Below are 26,622 nucleotides of genomic sequence, written 5' to 3' on the forward strand. Positions count from 1 at the left end.
TGCCACGAACAGGAGCCTGGCTGTTCCCTTTGCCCAGCTGCTGCCAGCAGTGCTGGGGCCCATTTAGAGACACCCGCAGTTAGGAAGAGAAGGGCTAGGAAGAGTCCTAGGATGTGATGGTTGATCACAGAGGTGGTGGCCCGGGAAGCAAGGAGAGGGTGGCCATGGACAAGGAGGTGAAGGTTCGTGTACTTGCCACCCTTGTTCCATGGAGATCCAGCAAATTACTGTCATTTCCTTGAGTCATGGAAATTGCTGTCCCAGAAAACCCTTTCTTAGTGGGAAGGAAATGAAATTGAGTAATTATAACTTAATAACTGTCCACATAGTGTTTATTTTCCAGATACAGTGCTCAGATGAAACAACACAAATTCGTAGGTCATCTAAAACAGCATTTTAGCTAACTATGTTCTTTCTACTTACAGTTGTCAGATTTATTAAAAAGCAGGAAACTGCCTTTTCTCCCTTCCTCTGATGGAGGTGCTAGAGGGCAATTTTTAAACGTAGAAGGCTATTTTAATACAATAGGTCCTAACAATCAGGCAAAAGAATATGTAACTCAGAAACTAAAAGTTGATGTGCAAAACATTTTCAATGTTAAGTTCATTTTTAAATTAGAGTATCTACTGGCTTTTAAAAACTCTGTACTATCCCAAAACTTGGGTACATTTTGTGAAAGGTAGTAGTTTCCTAACAAAAATAATAACTACTGAAAAACAGTTTTACCATATCTTATAATTTCACCTGGAATTCTATACATGTAGCTAGTGCTTACTTTAAAAAAAATAATAAATAAATAAATAAATAAATAAATAAATAAATAAATAAATAAATAAATAAAAAACTACTCTATAGCAATTGCAACCGAATGTTTCCTATGCCTTTTATTTTGACAATTCTGAGAGACTTTAGTTTTAACATGAAAATATAAACAGATCAAGGAGAACTTTGGTTAAGAAAAAAAAAAATTACGACTTTGGAAATTTTAGTTATATTAAGCATCAGTAGGACAGAAAACCACATTCCACAAGTATTAGCACAGGAAACAAACCTGTGGGACAGGCTTTTCTTTCCTATTGTTCTCATATTTTTATGTGATCTATTTCCTGAGTTTTCCTTCTGCTGCTTGCTCAGGCTAAAAGGATTAACAAAATACCTTGGCCCTGCCTTTGTTTAGAAGGGCGTGCTGTGCCTCACGTGTGCTTACTTACTGATTGAGCTGGACAGTTGGAAGATTTACTCTGGCAAATAAAGACCTCAGGGGGTGGTGCTGGAATTTCCTTTTGCAAAAACTTTTCCCCACCCCAGGAGAAAAAGTGTGCACTGCGCTGCACGTCATTTCATAAGAAAAACAAATTACTCACCCACTGTACATAAAACTCTGACAGCTGTTATAAAATTAATAATCTTTACTGACCAAAAATCTATAGAAAACAGTCCTTAAAGACATCTTGAATAATCACTGCTCACTTTACAGAAAATAATTGCATTAAATAAGGTCCAAATGACTGTTTCCTTCACCATCGTATCCCTCTCTAAAATATAACAAAATGTTGAGCACACAAAAGGCATTTAATATACAATTGGTAAATAAAAGAATTAGGATTTGGGTTATCTCCTTAATTATAGCAATTCGAGGTATGAATTGAAAAAAGTCCTTTAGGAATATATGTATGGCTTTGGTAATAGTATGTGAATTCCATTGCAAGATAATATCAAGGCCAGCAGATTTCCTTTTACATGCCATTTTATTAATAATCATCTAGATCAGTGGTTCTCAACCTTTCTAATGCCGTAACCCTTCAATACAGTTCCTCATGTTGTAATGATCCCCAACCATAAAATTACTTTCGTTGATACTTCATAACTGTAATGTTGCTACTGTTATGAATCGTAATGTAAATATCTGTGATTTCCAATGGTCTTAGGCTCTACAGCAGCAGTTCTCAACCTGTAGCAAAATTACAGTTATGAAGTAGCAACGAAAATAATTTTATGGTTGGGGGTCACCACAACATGAGGAATTGTATTAAAGGGTCGCGGCATTAGAAAGGTTGAGAACCACTGATCTAGACATTCAACAGAATTCACAGAGGGCCAGCACCTCTAGTGTATGGCCATGAAGATAAGTGAGGTGAGATTCCTAGTATATACAAGGCAGGGCAAAAGTAGGTTTGTATTATTTGCAATAATTAATAATCCTATCTAATAAAGACAGAATATGCAAATTGACCTCCATTTGCTACAAAGATGGCAGTGCCCACAGCCAATAAGGAGGGAATATGCAAATTGACGCAACAAAGATGGCGGCAGCCACTCCGGGCCTCTGGGCAGTGTGTGAAGGCAAAAGGCGATGGCCAGAACATAGGCTCAAGTCCCAGGTGCCAGCAGCCAGGAGAAGGAAGGCCTATTCTTGCACGAATCTTTATGCATCTGGCTTCTGGTACAAGTACAATATAAACTCTGTGTTTCATATATTCATAATTGTAAACATCCTTTTGCCCCACTCTACACAGTAGTCCGCTCTTGTACATGGAGGATATGTTTTAAGACCCTCTAAGTGGATCCCTCAGACTGCAGAGAATACTGAACCCTATCTATACTAGGCTTTTTCCTATATAGACATACCTATAATAAAGTAAATAAGGCACAGTAAGAGATTAGCAATAATAACTAATAATCAAATAGAACAATTATAACAATATGCTACAATAAAAGCTATGTGTGTGGTTTGGGGGCCATTATTAAATAAAATAAAGGTTACTTGAACACAAGCACTGGGATTCTGCCCCAGTCGATCTGATAACCAAGAGGCCTACTCCGTGATTAACTGGCAGGGCATGCATACAGCCTTGATACACTGGACAAAGGGATGACTCATGTCCTGGGCAGGACGGAGTGAGACAACACGAGACTTTATCACGCTATCAGAATGGCAGTAATGCAAAATTTATGAATTGTTTATTTTGGGAACTTTCCATTTAATATTTTTAGACCACAGTTGACTGTGAGTAACTGAAATTGCAGAAAGAGGAACTATGGATAAGGGGAACTACTATACATGTGGAGAGTGGGTGTTGGGACATATAGGTAAATGATTACAATAGTGAGTACTAGTAGAGGTGTGTTCCACTAAGAGTTAAGGATGAATCATGGGCTTATAGAGGGAAAGCTCTGAATTTTATTAACTGCTAAATCCAAATCTTTCTAATGCAGAGTCAGCAGTTCTTTCTGAAGATACCTCAAAATCATGAAGCACTTCTTAAATCAAAGAAAGATTAAATTCTGATAGTATGCTTTTAGTATTAACTGTATTTATTTATTGCTTATAGCTTTTTGAGGAATAATTTCAAAACCCTAACATCTACCCATTTCAAGTAAACAGTTCAACAAATATTGGTAAATATGTAGCCCAACCACACCCACAATGAAGTTTTAGAAAACTTTGAGAACCTTAAAGAGTTCCATCATGGTTAATCTCTGTTAATCTCTGTCCCTGGCATTGGGCAACTACTGACCTCTTTCCATCCCTATAGTTTTGACTTTCCTAAAATTTCACATAAGTGGGATAACATGTGTAGTTTTATACCTGGCTGCTTTTACTTAATACTGTATATTTGTATGTATCAGTATTTTGTTCCTTTTTGTTCTGAGTAGTGTTCCATTATATGGCTATCCCAAAGTTTGTTTATCCATTTACCAGTTAATGGGCATTTGGGTTACATCTGTATTTCATTATATTCATATTCTATGAAAATACATAGGATCTTTATTAGATATGCATGATAGTTCTATATAAATAAGATCATTTATTGGTTCATCATTCAACTAACAAATATTTATTATGCATATTTTTTGTGAAAGGCTCTGTTCTATATACTTGAGATATAGCATTAAACAATAAGTAAAAATATCTACACTGCATTTTTTAATAGAAAAAGTTATTGGAATGTAGTTGAAGACAATTCAAGATGAAGAATAGAACTACCTGGTCGTTATAAGAACTGAAACATCACTAGTAGGGAGGCAAATTTAAAGCTTATTATTTTGCCTTCGGGGAAAATACAAATGCATTTTCAGTGTTATTCAAACCACTTCCATTATTAAATAGCTCAGCATTCTATAACTAAAAACAGATGAAAAACTCATATCCACTATTTATTTTTGTTTCCTTTAGAGTAAATACCTCTCTATAAAAATATTTTTTTAATTCGTAGCACAATGATGTCTTTAAAACTTCAAATGATATCTTAAGGAAATTACAAACAACATCAGTAGTTTCTCATATTTAACAGTCTTAAGTTCAACTGTTCTTTACTTTTATGCTTCTTGTATTTAACACAGGCAGGGAAAAGCAGCTGTGAGGTTTGTCCCTAAAAACATATTTATTTTATTAGAACTTAAATCTAAATTTAAGACATGCCTCCAAGTAAAACAACCCTCTAGAGAAAGTTGTACAGATTGAAGAGACCTTATAATATAAAATGGATTTCAGTAACTACAAATCACTTCTCAATTAAGGAAAGTTGACACATTCTCCAAATGGGTGAAAAAGGTGGGAGCCAAGAAGGAGGGTGAGGCAACTTGCAGGTGTTCAGACTTAATCTTTCATCAAAACGAGATTTATTCAGGAGAAATCACACAATAAGAAGTACACACACAAAATAGGCTTGGAATACTGCCACTTTACACCCACACACCACTCTTCAAGCAATGAGGCTTTTTTGCTAATGGGTTTTCATTCCCCAACTTCTCCAAGTAAAGGGCTTTCAATTATGAGAAGGCACAAGGGAAATTTTTACAAGTTTCAGGGGGGCCCAATATAGAGTAAGAGGCAATCTTTACCTGATTTGTTTATTTATTTATTTACTTAGCAGGAAATGCGGTGGATTTTGCTGTGCTATAAATATTCCAAAACCCACATAAAGTCCCAAAGAATTCCCCATTTCTTCAGATTATTTTATTGCGTCTTTATAGGTGGTATAGACAGTATTGTTTTGTGAACCAGTAACACACGGTTTGCTTCTGTGAAACCAGTGCCAAAAGTAATATTCAGCTACATTTATTAATAAAATAATCAGCCTTCATATACATTTCTCACTTGAGTCTGTGATTTTAGGGTGATAATTTTTGCTTCGTTTTCAAGTTAAATGTTACCCTATGTCACCTGGAGTTTTTTTATTTCACACAACAGCACTATGTACTGTTAGGTGTACTTCATTATTTATGTCCATATAGAAATAGCGAATACCTTACTCTGAAATTTGAAATTACTATCTGAACAGTGAAACTTTGTTCCCAGTTGGCCAACACTGCAGAGACTAAAATTCATGGCATTTCCCCCATCTTCTATCTAGGTTTACCCTGAAGCCTTGGTTCTCCAACCTCCGTTTGTCTCCCTCTTTTATTAATATCTAGAGAACTCATCCTTCCTCCAATTTTATTTTCTATGTCTAATTTGGTTGATTGATTCTCAGTATCTGGCCTCCAATTCTCCTATATTTTATGTTCTCAAAGACATGTTGGCTTAGATGTCAAATCTCCCTGGACCTAAATTTATATATTTCCACAGAAACTTCCACCGTGGAATTTATCCCAAGGCTGTCTCCTCAGACATTTCCTGCACTGAACTGAGTGTCATTGGAAGCCATTCTTGTTTACCATTATAAGGCAGCACAGAGCCAGCACATGGATAAGTGCTCACTGAGCATGTATTTTACATATAAATGAATGAATGAATGAGTGAATGAATGAATGAATTCATCTGATCTGTAGCAATGCACTCATTAGATCTGTGGGTACCAAAAGAAATAGAAAAAGAAAATTAAGAATGCAATAAAAGTACATTGGGGTTCACTTTTAGGCCTAGCAGTAAGTAATAGCGTCAACGAAATACCATTTACTGATGAGTTCTTACGTTTTTAAATTCAGTAATGGAGAAAACATATAATTTGAATATTACCATCATCTACTGATTCCATACATTTACTTTTCAATCCCCCCAGTTAAAGCTTTGTTCAATTTCTCCACATCTTATTTAAAAATAATTTGGTTAAAATATAACAGTGTTTAGCAAAAGAATCTCCAAGTTCATCCATGCTGTTGCAAAAGGTAAGAGTTCCTTTTTTATCTGCTCCTCTACCGATGGGGACTTGGGCTGTTTCCAGATCTTGACTCTTGTAAATAATGCTGCCATGAGCATAGGAGTGCATTATGCTAAGTGAAATAAGCCAGACAGAGAAAGACAAATGTAATATGATCTCACTTATATGTAAATTCTAATGAACAAAATAAAGTGACAAAAAAATAGAACCAGAAGCATGGATATATGGAACAGACTGATCTAGGTCAGAGGCAAGGAGAATGGGGGAACCCGAAAGGGGGGAGGGAGGGCTAGATGAGAAAAGGTGAAGAAATTAGCCAAAGAACATATATGCATAGCCCATGGACACAAACAATAGTGTGGTGATGGCCAGAGGGGGTGATGGAGGAAGCTGTGTGGAGGTGGATAAAGGGGAGGGGGAACATCTGTAATAGTGTCAACAATAAAAAATAAATAAAAAATAAGATACTTAGATGTGGAAAAAACATATTAAGAGTGCTAAAGCTAAATAGGAATATTCATTAACATACAAATCATAACATACAGGTAAATGGAGGGAGGGTTCTAGTTTACTCTGCTTTTGCAGGAAGGAGGCATTTGACTAAGGTAATAGAGGAATTGTTTCAGAACACTGGAGGTGTGGTGGTCATATGCCAAGGTGGGTTCCTAGTATTCACATATTGTATAAACTCCTTCCCTTGAGGGTGGATGGGATTTGCCTTTCTTCTACTCAACACACTATGACAAGGAAGTTTGTGATCCTGTGCCCATGCTTACATTATGTTCGATTGGAACATCTGTCTTGCTAGGAGACACTCTCCTCTTGACTACAAAGAAGCAAGTTGCTCATGTTGTAAGCGGCCACGTGGAGAGCACCTTGAGATAAGGAGCAGAGTATTCTGGCTCAAAACCAGCAAGAAACAGGCCTGCAGTATGACATTCTACAAGGAATGGAATGCTGCCAGCAGCTGCATGAGCTGGGAAGCATGTCCTTCCCCAGTCAAGCCACAGATGAGACCACAGCCTGGGCTGACACCTTAATTACAGTTTTGTGACACTCTGAGACTCTAAGCAAGGACCCCATTCAGCCCTGACACACAAACACTGAGAGATAATATGTTGTTTCAAGCTGCTGAGTTTTGGGTAATAGTTACATTGCAATAGATAACCAATACAGATGGGAATATAGATTGCTTGAGAGGAAGCAGATATACAAGAAGTTTAATTTGAATTGAGGGAGAAGGTTAGCATGAAATGGAAAGAAAAGACCTTAGCAGAAAGCCAGATGGTTAAGTCCACACTTTCCCCTCTGACGAGTTCAAAGAGGGGCTGGGCCTGAAAAATAGACTATAGACAATAGTTGATAAGAAATATAGGTTATTTATCAAAATACATGACTTCTATGAACCTCTATCATTCAATCAAAAATATTATACTGCCAAAACCGGTTTGGCTCCGTGGATAGAGCGTCAGCCTGCGCGGACTGGAAGGTCCCGGGTTGGATTCCAGTCAAGGGCATGTACCTTTTGTTGAGGGCACATTCCCAGTAGGGGGTGTGCAAGAGGCAGCTGACCGATGATTCTCTCTCGTCGATGTTTCTAACTCTCTATCCCTCTCTCTTCCTCTCTGTAAAAAATCAATAAAATACATTTAAAAAAAATATACTGCCATAGCTAACTGTCCATCTCCCCCTCCCCCCCAGCATATCTGAATTACAGAAGCAATTTTTAGGACACCACTTAAGTCAATTAGGGCTCAAAGTGTGAGCCTAAGCTCCAAGGACCCTGACTATAATCAATGCTTAACCCTCCAACAATGATTTGAACTTGTGTCTGCAATTCTTAGCCAGCTGTGAATGCCTACTGTGTAGTAAAATGTCTAGGAGTATAATAATAAGTATAATTCATATATATATTACATCATTCTATCTAGTTACTATACCAAAATTTTAAAAATAGGATGGAAAGCACAAGAGTGAAACTGTTTTTATCATCTATCATCTATCTATCTACCTACCTACCTACCTACCTATCTACTAGTATTTATCTATCTTTCTTCTGTCTCCTACTATTAGAATTCTATCTCCATAAGGAAAACTACTTTTTGTTCAATACCTTATATCCTTGTATGTTGGTGACAATCAATAAATGCTTTTTGAATGAATGAAGCAGCTCTATAGTTCCCTATCATCTCTTCATTTGTAAGATGGGGTTGATTATTATAGTATCTACCTAAATTAACCATGTGACATGGTTAGCACACAGCCTTGCATATAGTAACTGATTGCTACTATTAAAGCACATTATCTAAATATACTTTATTGAAGGAATCTATTAGGAAAAAGAATCTGAGCACTGTAATTCATTTTCAAGTATAGAAGAATCTTACCATTAAGGAGGCTCAATTTCAGATTAAGTTTACACTTAAAAGTTTAACCTGAACTTTAAGAATTCAAAGTCATTTTGAATTAAATGTGGATGTGGCTGTACATCTCCCAAAATAACAAAGGACTTAAAGTGAATGGGTTAAAGATGATTTTTGCAGTAACAATGTATATGAAATGGTGCCATTTGTATATCATAAATTCAGAATCTATCTAGTCTAAACTCCAATCCAAGCAGAAATCTCTCTGACATTTCCATCTACATGGTTGGGAAACTTTTCAAGTCTTTCCCATAATTAAAAAGACTAGACCCCAAGTGTTGGTGAGAACATATAGCAACTGGGACTTTCACTCATTGCTGGAGGGGCGTAAAATGGTAAATCTGGAATTTGGCCTCACAGTTTATATTAGGTTAAACATATACTTATCCAATGATTTAGAAATTCTATTTCTAGGCATTTATCCAAGAGGAATGAAAACATATATCCATAAAAAAGACCAATTCAAGAATGTTCATAGCAGCTTTATTCATAATAGCCAAATATCCATCAACAGGAGGGTGGATAAAATATACTGTGTTACATCCATCACTGCAACTCAGCAATGAAACTCTATGACGTGCTTCCCAAAACCTTCTCAGAACTTCAGGACATACTCCCATTCTCCTGGGGGAACTGCTGGAAAACCTCCCTTAGCAGTCAGCCCTTTGGGGGAGAAGCATCCCAAATTCAATGCCTGATCACTAAGAGGGGGGCAGAACTTGCCATCTAGCTCCAGCGCTCCCACTGACAGGAGAGAATTCTACCACGGAACCACCCATGCACCGATGGGCCTAGAGCACCCACTGGCATCAGCCGAGGCTGGTGTTGGGCTGCCTCACAGCTGCACCTTTCCCTCTCTCACCCGCACCGCCCCCCTTCTTTTGCCTCCCTTTCAAAGCAATAAGTCCCAAGAGGCCTCTGGAATAAATGCCCTGCATGCCACACTTTGTCTCTTTCCGGGGAATCCAATCTGTGAGAAACTACTGATAAACTCCGCAAAATGGATGACCCCCAAGACCATTTTACAGAGTGAAAGAAACTAGACACAAAAGACTACATATGGCATGATTCCATGATAGAGTTCTAGGACTGGGCACACTAATGGATGGTGAAAGAAGTCAGAACAGAGTTTGCCTCTAGGTGGTGACTAACTGGGAGGGGCCAGGGAGGAAATTTTTATGGGGAAGGGAATTTTCTATGTCTTGATCAATTTTGTGGGCATGTGAATATTCTATATTCTGGGTTGAATGGGTGCATGCAATTGACAAAACTCACTGAATTGTTCTCTTAAAATTGTGCACTTCACTGTATGTAAATTATACCCTTACACCCCCTCCCCCCAATATAAAAAAGCAACCACTTCAAACTTGGTTCAGATGGATCTAACATTCAAAACATTTAACATTTCACTCTGGCCAGTCAAGTCTCTTTCATGTGGAACCTGCCGGTTAGTTTTTTTAACCTAACTTTGGAAATTAACATGTCTGTTGTGCTCATCTTTTTGTGGATTACAAAATGGAGGCATGTTCTTTCTATTTGAGTCATTTATTTGAAATGCTTTGCTAGTCAGTTATTGCTAAAGAATCCTGTGAAAGTCATGAAATTTCTACTTCTATTATGACATCTATTCATTAATCAAAACATTAAAAAATGTTTGGGTATAAAAAAAAAAAAACATTGTGTATAATAGTCATTCAGATTCATCTACCTAGATGCTCCTTTAGTACTGATCATTAAGAGAATTATAGATCAGATTCTGTAATCATAAGCAGATTTTTCTCTCCTGCTTTGGGAAACTTGCCCATCACAACTTTTAAGGGAGAAGGAGACTGTTGATGGCAACACCTGGTGCTTTTCTATTATCTGCCAGGAGCTTCCGGCCTAAAACTTGCTGGAAATAACATAGATGCTCCCGAGATAGGGCTGGGTGCTGTGCCTGCCCAGGGCTCATGAATTACTATCCTACTTAGATTGAGTGCTGAAAAGCAACTGAATTTCACAGTGCCATGAAACTATTATAAAACGTGCACACACACACACACACACACACACACACACTCAGTCTAAGTAGACGAACAGTCCAGGTGTGATGGCCCAGGGTTAGCTCCAGGTAGGCATTCAGCCTTATTTCAGCCACTGGGTGTGAATATCACTGTTACTGGCAAGACCACCATCAGCTCTGATTACCTAACAATTAACTTTCTGTTTATACATTCATTGTGAGGGCTGCTTGCCTTTATCAGCAGGAATTAGCAACTCACTTGGATTCCCGAAACTCTAAACTTTGTAGTAAGAGCTAAAAACTGACCCACCTTAGAGGGAATCTCTCTGCTGGGGAAACCAAAGCAACGCACATATGTGTACTCCCAACACTGACAGGCAAATCATCGTCCCACAGAGGAAACTCAGCTGCAGTCACTGTGGAGAGGCTTTCATCTGAGAAGTGCTGGCTCACATGCCCTTCGGCTGAACTAAGCCAGCAGGTCTGGAAAAGAAGCAGGTGCCCCAGTAGCCTCTTTTTGCTCAAGGCTGCTAGCTGTTGCAGTTAGCTAAAGTGCCTTTTCCTTGAAAGAACTTAAAAAAATTTTTATTGAGGATTTTTACATTTAATTACACACACACACACACACACACACACACACACATTCACTCATACACACACCTCCTTAGGAATGCATGAGAAATAAATCTACAACATTTGAAAGTCAAGGCAACAACTTTCTTCTTGCACTTCTTAAATGTTTTCTGACTCAGGCCCATTTCACACTCTCCTTACCCCTCATTCTCCTTGGGTGTGAATGCTACTGTTTACAAACATACATACAAAAAGGAAGGGAAAGCTGTGACTTTGGATGGTGGTTGGTTGAGTGTGGGCCATCCAAAGTCAACAGCTCAGTAGCCATGAGGGGATGCAAGATCGAGTAGGCTTTATTTAGCTGCATAGGCACCCATGTACATGCATGCACACGCATGTCTACACGCACCTGTTCTGGCTGGAGAAGCATGATCCTCAGTCTGCCTACCTCAGAAAAGTGAGGAGCTGGACAGTGTACTCCATTGCTGGTCAACGTGCCACATTAGGACATTAGTGCTTCAGAGCTCTGGAAAACCCCACGAGCCCTTCACTCCTTTCCACACGTGCGAGATTGTGCTCAGTCTTGGTGAGCGACTTTGGATTGCCCCACCACTCTGTCTCTTGTCTTTCCTTACTTACCCGGCTCGTCACAGCCTTCCCTCTCAATGAGCCCTGCCTTGCTTTTCTGTGCCTCACCTTCCTACCCCCTTCAGTTATTCCCAATTTATAGATGATCAGATCCAGTTATCCTCTCGTCCTTTGGGTGTAATTCATTTGAGAACTCTTTCTAGAATTAGGATGAACACTTACTAATCAATAAGGCAAATTGGTGGCTCGCTGAGCTCTCAGGGAGGTGTAGACGAGGCTGTAGTAGTCTTCCCCATCTCAAAATACTACCAGTCGCCGCGGGTCCTGCGTTCCCCAAACAATATGTGGGAGATGCCTGGAAGAATTTGCAGCTAACAATCCAGGTCTTAATTGGACATTGTCCTTATTGTTCCACTGTTCTGTTATAAAATTTGCCCATGTCCCCAGTTAGTAATAGATTTCCCCCTACCCTGAATTCTCAAAATAGACACCAAATGCAGTGTTCACCAGCGCCCCCACTGCGGTGGTGCGTTCTCTGAGCCACCACACCTCTGGGGGATGGCAGCATCCTAACTGCATTCCCTATTTCAGCCGAGGCCCTCCTCCAGCCCCTCCTCCCCAATCTGTTCTCCTTATGGCCAAGGTCAATGAGATTCAGCCCCTCCCCAAAGCCCGGCCTTTCATTAGGTTCCCATCAAACATTTAAATTAAAAATTGTAAATCCTTACAATTGGAGAGCCTCCCTGAACTGCCCTGGCTGGCTCTCTGTCCTCATTTCTCTTCATGCTCTCCTTTATCTCCCCCCTCATCCCCTCTCCAGCCACACTGGCCTGCCTTGTGGTCCTCAAATACTAGCAAGTTCCTGCCTCAGGGCCTTTGCACGTGTTCTTCCTTCTGGGATGAGAGCTCTTCTCCCCAAATATCTGCATGGCTTTCTCCCCCTTGTCTCATCCAAGGTCTCCCTTCAGCTAATAAATTCTCAGGGAGCCCATCCCTACGCCTAATACAGTGTACCTCTCAGGAATCTCTGTCTCTCTGTTTTCCCATATCACTTAACTAATATTAAGCACTTATTCATTTCAATCAAATGGACACCCAGGGAGGAGAGGGCTAGAGACTAGGGCCTATAGGTGTGAATGAATGAACACTTATTCAATTGTCCCCACTGATTGCACGAATTTTGAGGAAAAATAGAAAGAAAAGGTCCATAGTAGGGTTTGGAGTTGGGTTGCTCTAGGTTTGAATCTTGCGGTTACATATTAGCTGTGAGAACACATCAAGTTTTAAAACCTCTCTGAATCTCAGTTTCTTATCTGAAAAATAGAGGTCATATCACCTGCATGAGAGAAAAGACTGTAAAGTGCACATTATAACACATATCAATTAGTCCTAGTTCAGTAAGTTGTAGTATTTCCAGTTATCAGTGTCACCAGCAGGCAATCACCACAGAATGTTCTATGTTTTAATGGGGACCTAAAATAATTCTGTGGGTGTTTTTTCTGTTTGTTTGTTTGTTTTTCCTTAGAAAAATATAATTAGTGACAGCAAGAGAAAGATTCAATCTTTAAAGCCTTTCTAAAAACACATTTTAAAATTCTTAAGAAACAAGCCCTACCCCTACTGTAGGCACTTAAGAAACATTGACAATAGAGAATAACCATCATCACAGGACTGTTATTTTAGCACAGACGTTACAAAGAGGAGGAACATGTTGTTTGCTGTTCCTAAAGTAAGCTCTGGCTTATAGTCAGCATGCTGAGCATAACTTCATGTCAAGAGACAAAAAGGCTTTGCCTGCAGATTTTTTGAGGCTCTTCTGAGTTTAGTGCTTGGGGGAAATTCCTTGTGAGGTATGTGGAGCAGTCTCAAATCCTCCCATATTCTTGGTTGAATTTAAAGCTGAGGTCAGAGTGCAGCTGCCCTTCTTGACATTTCAAGAAAAGTGGAATTCTGTCTTCCCTACTAGAACATGGGAAAGGGAGCTGGGGCTCGATGATAAATCATGCAAAATAGGACACATTTTCAGCTGTATTGGAAGGATGAGGTTACATCTAAGAAGTGACATTAAAATACATGTGTGTGTGTTGGCATGTGTCTGCCAAATAAAGTTAATTAGATCTTAAAGGTCTGCCACTCATTATACTACTAGCAAATTTATTTGGAAGCCACTTAATTTAGTTATTTTATTATTAATCCTCACCAGAGAATATATTTTTCCCATTGATTTTTAGAGATAGTGGAAGGGAGCAGGAGGCACAAGAGAGGATGGAGAGAGAGAGAGAGAGAGAGAGAGAGAGAGAGAGAGAGAGAGAGAGAGAGAGAGAGAGAGGAGAAAGATACATCAATTAGTTGCCTTCCTCATGTGCCCCAACCTGGGCGGGGATGGAACCCACAACTCAGGTATGTGTCCTTGAATCAAACTCAGGATCCTTCAGTTCATGGGCCAAGGCTTTAACCACTAAGGCAAACTGGTCATGATGTAATTTAGTTATTTTAAATAATCAATAAAGGATCTATTTTATGATATTAATATTAAACAATTAGACAATGTCTGCTCTATTTAGAGGTTTATAATTGAAAAAGAACTATATGTTGACAAGACCCTCCAAGAATGGAAATGAAACTATAGATTTAGGGCTCTTGAGAGAACCCCAACTGAGTCTAATCTGTATCTTTCTTGTATTTCACCTATGCCTTCAGACATGTTAGATGCTCATTTCAACACCCGTTAAAGGGGTGCAGAACACAACGGCTGACTAAGTGACCGGCTGACCAGCCAACTGTCTGGTAGCTATGACAGACACTGACCACCAAAGGGCAGATGCTCAACCACAGGCATGGAAACACGCAACAGACTGATGAATCTCAGAGGGAAGGGGACAGGAGGTAGGGGGGAGGGTGGGAAGAGATTAACCAAAGGTCTTATATGCATACAAGAGGCCCGGTGTATGGATTTGTGCACTGGTGAGGTCCCTTGGCCTGGCCTGCAGAGATCAGGCCAAAACCAGCTATTTGACATCCCCCAAGGTGTCCCAGATTGCAAGAAGGTGCAGGCCAGGCTGAGGGACCCCACTGGTACACAAATCCATGCACCGGGCCTCTAGTTTTAATATAAAAAGGCTTAAAGGTATATTTATGGAATTGTTTCTAATGTGTTAACATGTAAATAAATATTCCCCCTAGTGTATTAAATTTATGTTTTCTTATAGAGTATTAGTGGTCCATTGAACAAAATTCATCTACTCTGGGGTTTGGGGTCCCTCAGCCCAGATTGAGAGAGGGCACAGCCCAGGCCAAAGTTCCCCAGCTGTGCATGATTAGGGCCAGGGAGGGATGCAGGAGACTGGCCAGCCAGGGAGGGAACGTGGAAGGGCTCCAGGGCATGTCCAGCTCGTCTCACTCAGTCCCAGTCGGCCGAATCCCAGCAGCAAGCTAAATTACCAGTTGGATTGTCTGCCCCCTGGTGGTCAGTGCATGTCATAGTCAGTAGTTGAGCATCCTTAGCATATCATTAGCATATTACACTTTGATTGCTCGAATGGCTAACCAGATACTTAGCATATTAGGCTTTTATTATATAGGACTAGAGGCCTGGTGCATAAAATGTGTGCATGGTGGGGGAGGGTCCCTAAACCCAGCCTGCACCCTCTCACATCCAGGACCTCTCAGGGAATGTGCCTCTGCCATATTAGGCCAATCCTGCAGGAATCCCTGAAGAATCAGGCCTAAACCGGCAGTGGACATCCCTCTCACAATCTGGTACTGCTGGCTCCTAACCACTGGCCTGCCTGCCTCATCATCCCAAACTGCCTCTGCCTGCCCACTTGCCCCTAACCATTCGCCTGCCTGCCTGATCGCCACTAACCACTTGCCTGCCTGCCTAATGGCCCCTCACTACTCACCTGCCTGCCTGATTACTTCTGACTGCCTCTGCCTTGGCCCCCACCACCACAGCTTCGTCTGACAGAATGTCCGGAATGACGTCTGGAAGGTCTTTCGGCTGTCCAGTTTAATTAGCATATTATGCTTTTATTATTATAGATTGTTTTATAATTAAAGGTACACAAACCTTTGAACCATTTATTTTATGATTTCTGATGCTACTGTTGAATTACGAATTGACTACACTTTTTCATATTTTCCTCTGGTACTTTTTATTTTTATTTTTTTATTTTTTTATTTTTTTATTTTTTTTACTGTTTTTATTGTTCATATTATTACAAATGTTCCTTTTTCCCCCCCATCATTGCTCTCCTCCACCAGGTTCCCACCCCTCCCTCTGCGCTTTCCCCACTCCCCATTGTCCTCATCCATAGGTGCACAGTTTATGTTCAGTCTCTTCCCACGCCCCCCTCTCCCCTTTTCCCCAAGAATCATCAGTTCACTCCCCTTCCATACCTCTGATTCTATTATATTCAACAGTTACTATTGTTCATCAGATTTTTTTTTTAATTTCCTTGGTTTTTAGATTCACTTGTTGATAGTTACGTATTTGTTGTTCATAATTTTTATCTTTGTTTACTTTCTCTTCTGAAAGAACCCCCTTCAGCAATTCATATAATTCTGGTTTGGTGGTGATGAACTCCTTTAGCTTTTTTTTATTAGTGAAGCTCTTTATCTGACCTTCGATTCTGAGTGATAGCTTTGCTGGATAAATTATCTTTGGCTGTAGGTTCTTACTATTCATCACCTTGAATATTTCTTGCCATTCCCTTCTGGCCAGCATGGTTACTGTTGAGAAGTCAGCTGACAATCGTATAGGTGCTCCTTTATATGTAACTACCTTTTTGCTCTTGCTTCTTTTAATATTCTCTCTTTGTCTTTTGCTCTTGGAATTTTAATTATGAGATGTCTTGGTGTGGTCCTCTTTGGATTCCTTTTGTTTGGAGTTCTATGCGCTTCCTGGACTTGTAAGTCTAATTCTTTCACCAGGTGGGGGAAGTTTTCTGTCACTATTTCTTTCAGTATGTTTTCGATATCTTGCTCTCTCTCATCTTCTGGGACCCCCATAATTCTGATGTTGGTTCGCTTGAAGTTGTCCCAGAGGTTTCTTACATTATTTTCAATTTTCTGGATTCTCTTGCCTTCTAGCTTCTGTGAAGGAGTGTCTTCTGGCTCTTTATGTTCCAAATCTTTGACTTGATTCTTGCGATCTTCCCTTCTGTTTTTAGGACTCTGTAAAATATGTTTTATTTCAGACAATGTATTCTTTATTTCTTGTTGCTTCCTTATCATTTCTTGATGACTCCTTATTAATTCTAGTTGATCTCTTTTCATATCCTCATAGGACTTATCCATCTTTTCTAGGAAATTCTTGAAAAACCTTATAAGCGTAGATTTGAACTCTATATCCAGGCGCTTTTTGTCCTCCATTTCTTTCGTTTGTGATTTATTTTGTTGTTGCATATCGCAGTTACAGATGGGGCGGGGTTTCAGGGTGGAGCCTGCAGCTTTGGCTTCCATCAGCCCCGCCCTATGCGGCTCCTGGGTTTCAGGGTCCTTCAGTGCTCGCTGCCGGCGCCTCTGAGAGAAAGGTGCCCTCGATTTCCACCTGCTGCCAAACAGTCTATGCTCTCCCACAATGAGCCCGGTACTGGGGTTCAGTTCAGTTGGAAGTGGAGTTGGAGGTGGCGTTCAGAGCAGTCTGGAGCCCCAGTCTCCTTCCCGTCAGGGCAATCCCGCGGCACAGCCGACCGTCCCTTCTCTGCACGCAGTGTGCGCGCCTCCGGGACCTCCTTTCGCCGCTTCCCCGGGTCCCGCCTTACAGCCCGGCTCCCTATGGATGAGCCTTGGTCTCTGGGGTCTGGGGAACTGGGGTTCAGAGCAGTCAGGGGCCTAGCACAGTCGGAGTTTTATCTCCTTTCCGCTAGGGAACGCCCGCCAGGCACTCCGCTTCCCCCTCCTCTCTGGCTCCGTCCTCTCCGTGCGCCGTGTCTCCGTACCTTGGGCTTTTCCAGCTCCTCCGCGCCTCCTTCTGGTTTTCTCCTTGCTTCTCACTGTAGAATTTCCAGTCAGTCAACTTTCCTGTAGTTCTGGGCAATGTCCATTTTATATTTTAGTTGTATTTTATTGAAATTGTTGTGTGCTGCTGTGGCTAGGTGTTCACCTGGGCGCAGCCATCTTGGATCCCTCCTCTGGTACTTTTTATATTTTACATATAAATCTTTAATCTTTAATTTTTGTGTAATGTGTGAAGTAAGACATATATCATTTCCTTCAAAGTGTTCATTATTAATGCCAAACACTAGTTATTAAAATGTATTTGTTTTCTGTAGATTTAAAGGAGACAACTATAAAACAAAATTTTGTCATATCTATATTCTAAAAAGTGGGAAATATAGAGACTTATAAACACCAGCACAACTTTATATTATATCCACTAGAAAATTTTCCCTTCCAAATGATCAATTCACCCCTCAGTAAATATAAACTTACAAAATGCTTTCTCCACATACCCACCCTTTTTTTACTTTTCAGATGCTGGACCTATAACAATAAATTAGAAGCAGCACTTTCCAACACTAAGTCTAACTTTAAATAAAAATACACACACACACACACACACACACACACACACACGTTCTATTATGCAAACTAAAGAAGCCTAAAATATTCATGAGTCCATATAAATGCCACTAAGTTCATTGGGGTCTAAATACTTCACACTAAATCAGATTGATAACTGCACTATCATACAAAATTTCAGTAATTTTAAACATTCTTTGCAAAAGTTGACTTTTACTTTCAATACAATGGGAAAAGCGTGAATGGTTGCTTGAAGTACCAGATATTCAACATTTAAGGAACATTGGTTCTTAAAATTGCATTTTATTTAGACTTCTGCTGAGTTACCTTTCTTTAATGAGCTTTTTTTAATTTGAAAACCCTGGGGTAGGCAGATGCATAGTCTTTGATCTGAAATCCTGCTGCCTCTAATCTCCTTGGATATGTAGGAACATGACACGAGGCGCTTGTAGGGGCTTGTACAAGGAGAACTAAGCTGTAATAGATTATTTCTCTTCAGTGCTTCACTGAATATTAAATATCAATATTCATCATGGAAACAGAACACTACATTCTGCTTGTAAACAAAATATGCATTTCCAGTGAAACATTTAATAGCATTCTAAAGAGCTAGATTAAAGCTACCCAAAGGCCTGATATTATTTTATTTTTCAGTAGAAATAAATTTTCCTCATTTATTATTTTTTAATTTATTATTAAATTGATTGGGGTGACATTGGTCAACGTGAACATACAGATTTCTGGCTTGGGTTTCTATGTTACAAGATCTTATATATTTCATCATGTGCCCACCACCCAAAGTCAAACCTTCTGTCACCTTATATTAGGACCCCCTTCTTCCTTCACTCCCTTCCCTCTGGCTACTGCTATACTGATGTTTGTGTTCATGAGTTTCAGTTTTATATCCCACATATGAGTGAAATCATATGGTTTTTATCTTTTCTTGACTGACTTCTCTTAGCATAATGTTCTCAAAGTCCATTCATATTATTGCAAATGATGCTATTTCATCCTTTCTTATGGCTGAGTTGTAGTCCAATGTGTGTATATATATATATATATATATATATATATATATATACACACAAGATCTGATTTTAAATATCAATGTTAAATTTGACTTGGGATTAATCTATTCCAATACAATTCTGAAGCCAATCACAGTCACTGGGTAAATTATTTATGAAATATTTTGCCCTAAAAAAATACCTGGTTTAAGTAGAAAAAAAAATTTTTTTTGAGAGGTAATTATCGATAGGCTGCCTCCTGCATGCCCCTCACTGGGGATGGAGCCCACAACCCAAGCATGTGCCCTGATCCGGAATCGTAAAGTGACCTCCCAGTTCATAGGTCAATGCTCAACCTCTGAGCCACACCGGCCAGGCTAAAGTAGAAATTTATGTAAATTGTTCACCAATAATGTGTCTATAGAACAGTGATGTATTCTATTCATTATATATGCAATGTATAAGAGCATTAGTAAAGTGAGTTCTAAATATTATAGTTTAGGATGAAATCATCTGAAATATAATCTTTTCTTTCTATTATCCTGAATTGTCTTGGTGCTCATGGACAATTCTCAAGCAAATGAATAGGAACAAACTGCACTATGTTTGCTAGGTCTGCTGTAACAAAGTACCACAAACTGGGTGGTTAAACGTCATAGATTTACGGTCTCCCGGTTCCAGAGGCTGGAAGCCAAGAACCAGGGGTCCAGTGACACAGAATCTGTTCTGTGCCTCTCCCCCAGCTTCTGGAGGTTTGCTGGCAATCTTTGGCATTCTCTGACTTAGTAGAAGCATCATTTAATCTCTGTCTTTATCTTTATATAGCATTCTTCTGTGTGCAATTCTGGGTCCAAACGTCCCCCTTTTATAAGGACATTAGGCATATTAAATCCGGGCCAACCCTAATGACCTCATCTTAACTCTCACAAGTGCAAGGACCCCATTCCAAATAAGGACACATTCGGAGGTACTAGGGTCAGGACTTGAACCAATGAACTTCGGAGGAGCACAAGTAAATCCAAAACACAAGCAATCCAACCAGCCGTGCCCAAACCAGAACCTCAGACTGTGGTAAAGTTGTGACAATAAGAAGGTTCAAACCCTCAACTCAAAGGAAATGCTTGCTTTATTGGTAAATTTCATTTACTTGTGCTAACATAACTGCTCTTTGCTCTGGCCAACGGATCACTTTTTTTAGGTTCTCACAGTGCTTCCAAAGCAAGCCTGTTTGTAACAATGTGTTGGAGAAACTAGGTCTAAAAACAACAGAACCTGATGAAAACACTTTTTATCTTATAATAGAATTAGTACAACAAATTAAATCTTACTTCACCTAGGGTTTGGGGTATAGTATGTGAAATAGGAAGGACATTCTGAATCAAGAAATTTTGACCATCGGAATGATGCCAATACAACTTGTCATTGTGTGGCTCTGGCCACACATGGGCAGAAATGGCACTATTACCTAGTCCTGTGCATAAACCTCTCGGCCTTTTTTAGCATTACAAGAAGAAAATGTAAAGCTAAATTTCATCGCAGCAACTTGTACCAGTTTCCTGTGGCTGTCATAACAAATAATCACAAACTTGGTGACTGAAAACAGAAGGCATTTATTCTCACACAGTTCTGGAGGCCCGAAGTCCAAATTCAAGGTTCTGGAAGGGCAATGCTCCTTCTGAAGGCTCTCAGGGTAAATCCTTCCTCGGTTCTCCCGCCCCCTGGGGACTCCAGGCTTTCCTTGGCTTGTGACCACAATGCCCCCATCTCTGCTTTTGTCTTCACATGCCTTCTCCTCTGCACATCCCTATCTTCTCTTCTGTCTGTCAGGACACATATCATGGCATTTAGCACCCATGTGGGTAACCCATGAGGATCTCATCTTAAGAGATTTAACTGAATTAGATCTGCAATGACCTTTTTTTCCAAATAAGGTCACAGTCACAGGTTCTGGGTGTTAGGACATTGTCCTTTCTTTCTTTCTTTCTTTCTTTCTTTCTTTCTTTCTTTCTTTCTTTCTTTTTTTTTTTTTTTTTTTTTTTGAGCCACCATTCCACATACTACACAACTGCCCAAGAATATCCCTTGTATTAAAAAAAAAAAAAAAAAAAAAAAAAGCCTTAAATATTTTTCAAATTAAGCTGTGGTGTACTAATATATCAACAGTAGTATATTAGTTAACAGTAAACAAATCAGAAATTCGTTCTGGGGCTAAATCAAAAGGAATACAAAATCCATTAAGTGTTTCTAGGCTTTGACCAGTTCTACTAGCTCCGCTTTGCCTCCCAGCCTCACCTCCTGGCTATTTCTCTGCACTCAGCTAGACAGTAAGTTGATCTTCTTGTGTCTCTCTTCAGGGCTTTTGTCAGAGGATCTTATTCTATTCTGTTGGATTCTGAGTCTCCTGGTTAACTTTGGTCCCCTGTCCATCCTTTGGGTTTCAAATCCTGGAGTTACTTTTCTAGGAAGTGTTCCTGTACCAATATGTCTGTGTTCAATGTCTTTCCTGTGGGAGTTTGTAGCACTGTGTACTAATCTATCCATATAGATAAACGTGAGAACCCATGGATAAAATGAGGATATCACTACATACTGTCAGTAGGGTAGCCATGCTGACTAACTTTGAGTCATTATATCGTTCTGCTTTTGTGAGCCATCAGTGATGCTGTTATTGAAATGACTATCACTATGAAGTTCTCTGAAGTACCATTTGTCTTTCCAAAACAGAATCATGGTGAGATGTGCATAGAAAACAAATACACTACCGTCTGGTAGCATTTATCACCGACAACATAATGAGGACTAGAATAGAGAGACCAACAGCTAACAGCCAAAGAAAATCTAAATATCATGTCTCACATGCCCTTCTCTCTCTCTCTCTCTCTTCTCTCTCTCTCTCTCTCTCTCTCTCTCTCTCTCTCTCTCTCTCTCTCTCTCATTTTTGTGTGGTTCTTTTTTGGCTGCAAACAATAAAAATGGTTAACTTAAACAAAAAAGGAATTAATTGGAAGGATATTGTAGCTCATGGATTGAAGTTAGGGCAAGAATAAGGAAACGAGACACAGCAAGGATTCTCAGAAGAACCACTGGCTTAGGACACTGGCCCTGCAATGCCACCACAGGATGATGCCCTGGTCAGTCATGCTGCTGCATTCCGTAGCTCTGGGACCCTCCCTACCCACCACTGGATGCCCAACTCTGTCAGTCCCCATGAAAAAATCTCTAACAGACATTCAGTTTATGGCAACCCTCAGGGCTGAAAACCTGGAGCAAGTGCATCTGATGGTGACACCTTGGCCACATGCCAAATGGTGACTGCCAGGGGATGATGGCAAAGGGCGTATCTGCTCATGTTCAGCTAGACCTGTGACCCTAAATAAGTGTGGACATATGGGACAGCCAAAAAGACTCAACCTGTATACTTTGATGAATTACATTGGAGCCATTCACCTAGTTTTGTGAATTGAGAACATATTATAGCCCAATAGGAATAAGAAGCAAATTTGATTACAAAAATAATAAGCCCCAAATTTATTGTTTATAACAAAATATATCCTTTAGACGTACTAGCCAAGATGAGCTAACACATGGGCAATGTTTAAAATCATGACAATGATTAAGAAAAAATAGGTGATTAAGAAAAAATAGAATTTCCATGGAAATGATAATTTATATTTTAAATTTGTGAATCAAATGTTATAATCAGCTTTTCTCGGAAACCAATTCCTATGAACTGATGATAAACCAGAGATTCTTATATTTGAGAAACACTGACCTAAAGAATTTAGAAAGAGGTTCTAAGAAATATGCCAGATAACATATAATAAAGTTATATTTCAAATGAATCAGAATATTAACTAATGATGTATAAAAATACACTGGCAAAGAAAATAAAGGGGATCCTTGCCTCAGTTTTTAAATAGAGATACATTTCATATATGTAAAAATAAATACATTTCATATATACATATAACGATCTATAATAATCTATAATAATAAAAGCATAATATTCTAATTAGACCATGCGTTCTTCCAGAATCCTTCTGGATGTCCTTCTGGACAACCTTCCAGACGAAGATGTGGCTGCAAGGGAAGCCTGGGTGCCAGAGGGAAGCTGGTGCCGGCAGCCGAGGGAAGGAAGGCCTACTCTTGCATGAATTTCGTGCCTTGGGCCTCTGTCTATAATAATAAAAGTGTAATATGCTAATTAGACTGTACATCCTTCCAGACAAAGCCAGGGCTGCGAGGGTCGAGGCAGCCACCACAGCTGGCAGGGCCCAGCCCTTTGCATGAATTTTGTGCATAGGGCCTCTAACATTTCATACATATATTGTAACAAAATGTCAGAAAAAAGCATGATTCAATTCTTTAGAAATAAATGAGGATGAGGAGAGTTTTTCTATATGGGATTCAAAACCCACAAGGTTTAAATAAATAAATAAAACTTTATAAAGTTGATTACATAGAAAAAAGTTCTGCATTTGCATCATTTATGAAAAGGCATAACATGTTATCTTCAACATAAAGAGCCATTATAGATCAGCAAGAGAAAGTTAGAGTAAAATGGGCAAAAGCCAAGAATGATGCAGAGATTGGTCACAGAAAAAAAGTACTTGTGACCAGGACTAAACAAAAACAAATTAAAAAATAATTACTAATAAATGTTCACCTTTTGGGTGGTATTTTAAAATATTAATTGTTAAGAGGGTGGGGAAATAAGGCACTCTCATATATTGTTTATAGGATATATTGATAGAAACCTTTATAAGGACATCTTGGCAGTATCTATCAGCATTTTAAAAGCATGTATCTTTTGATCCAATATTTTCTTTTCTTTTTTTTAACAAATATATATTTTTTATTGATTTCAGAAAAGAAGGAAGAGGGAGAGAGGTAGAAACATTAATGATGAGAGAGAATCATTGATTGAGTGCCTCCTGTTCTGAGAATCAAGCCCTCAACCCAGTCATGTGCCATGACTAGGAATTGAACTATTACCTCCTGGTTTATAGGTTGATGCTCAACCACTGAGCCACACAGACTGAGCTGATCTCACAGTTTCACTTTGAGAAATTTGCCCTGTAGGCATATTTAAGAGAACAAAGTTTTCTAAATATGTGTACTTTGATTGGCATTTTTGTAATAGAAAACATGCACAGAAACAGCCTAATGTTCCCAACAAAAATGGACTGGTTAAACACATTTGGGTATGTCCAAATAATGAAAGAGTATCTAAAACATCCATGGGTATTGGATATTTTAAATACTCTTCAATAGATATTGTTAGGTTAAAAATTATTATTATATAACAATATGTATCATCCAATTTGGACTAAAAAAAAAGATATACTATATATAAATGATATAACTCTTGCTATCTGCAAATAACAAGGTGAAGAGAATAAATGTCATACTTTGAAATATATAAGTACTCTGTCCACCATCTTAATAATAATAATAAAACTATAAGAGGTTCAATTTCCTCCAGCAAATAAATGTTCTGTACATAGAAATTACTTTAGTTTCTAGGATTGCCTCAATTAGCTTGTCTTTTCTAAAAAATAATTTTTAAAAAAGATTTAAAATATTGGTGTTGTTTTTTAAATTTGTAATGACCCATTAATTTGTAGCTATGACATCCCATGAGAACAAGATCATGTTTTATAGCTGCTGCAATCTCTGTTTCCTTTGCCTGCCAGATGCAGTGAGTCAGTACAAGTGGCATGCAAATCACTCAGGATTTGCCTGCGGCATCTGCAGTCATCAGCTTGACACCTTACCGTATAACCCAGATGCTGTTGGCCTTTATCATCTTTGGCATGAATCCGAGGCTCACTCTCCAATGGAATAGAAAAGAGATAAATCATCTAACGGGCTTGGCCTTGCTAGCATCAGACTCCTTAATTGTGAACACTTATCATATAATGAACACAAAACTGATCAGTAGCATGAGTCACAGCTGGCCCCAACACCTCAATTTAAAAATCGAACCACTTCTTCAATAGTCTCTGAGTATATAAATACCATCTTCAGATCTATAGAATATTATATATCAAAATAAAATGCAAGTTTATTTTGCAAAACTGCTCTTTCATTGAATGAACAGAACTGGCAAGATCAAACAGCAAGAAAATGTATTTGTTTATTCACAGCTTTTGAAGAGAATGGTACACTATTAGGTTGTTAACTCTCCTGAAAATAACTTAGAACATATATGAAGACTGTCCTTGAAAGGAATTGCAATTCAGTAATTATACTGTATTGTTGGATTACCAGCAAGGAAGAAAAATACTGTTCTTGAAAGAATTATATAGAGTAAGGTGAACATGGAACTTGGAACTTAAAATTTTCTAGGCCATTTTCTACATGAGATTATTTTCCTTCCCTAATGAAGAATTACTATAGGGCAGTAAGGTGTGTCTGTGGACATATCTGCCCAGACTAGTGTTTTCTAAAAGTAGCATGAAATATAACTGTCATCCTCTTTTCATCATACTGCTTTGATAGGTATGATATTTGCTTCTGTTTCAATCTTAAAGCTACAGTTCATCTTAAAAAGTTAATTCTATTAAAAAGAACAACTGGATCCCTCACTGGTTTGGCTCAGTGGATAGAGCATCAGCCTGCGGACTGAAGGGTCTCGGGTTCATTCCCAGTCAAGAGCACATGTGGGCTCAATCCCTAGTGTGGGGCGTGCAGGAGGCAGCTGATCAATGATTCTCTCTCATCATTGATGTTTCAATCTCTCTCTCCCTCTCCTCTCCTCTCTCTCTGAAATCAATAAAAATTATAAAAATAAAACATATGTCCACAAAAAAAAGCCTACACATCAACGCTTACAGCAGCTTTGCTCAGAATTATGAAATTCTAAAGCATTCAAGATGTCTTTTAATAGGAGAATGGGTAAACTCTGGTATATCCTAACAGTGGAATATTATTCAGTTCTAAAAGGAAATGAGCTATCAAGCCCTAGAAAGACATGGAGGAAACATAAATGCAAATTTCTAAGTTAAAAAAGCCAATTTGAAAAGGCTATTGTATGATTGCAACCGCATAGCATTCTGGAAAAGGCAAAACGATGGGGACAACCAAAAGATGAGTATTTGTGATTTTTCAGGCGGTGAAACTATTCGGTAGAATACAATATGGATTATCATTACACATTTGCCAAAACCCTTAGAATGTACAGCACCACCAACAAACTGTAGTGTAAATTATGGACTCTGGGTGATGAGGTGTCAGTGTAGGTTCATCAATTGTAACCAACGTACCGGAGTGGTGCAGGATGTTGACAGTGGGCACAGTCCTACGTGTGTGGTCACAGTGGTACGTGGGAACTGCCTGTACTTTCTGTTCATTTTTGCTGTGAGCCTAAAATCACTCTAAAAAACAAAGTTTACTAA

Source organism: Pipistrellus hanaki (assembly GCF_964339955.1).
Source record: "Pipistrellus hanaki genome assembly, chromosome: 7".
NCBI lineage: Eukaryota > Metazoa > Chordata > Mammalia > Chiroptera > Vespertilionidae > Pipistrellus > Pipistrellus hanaki.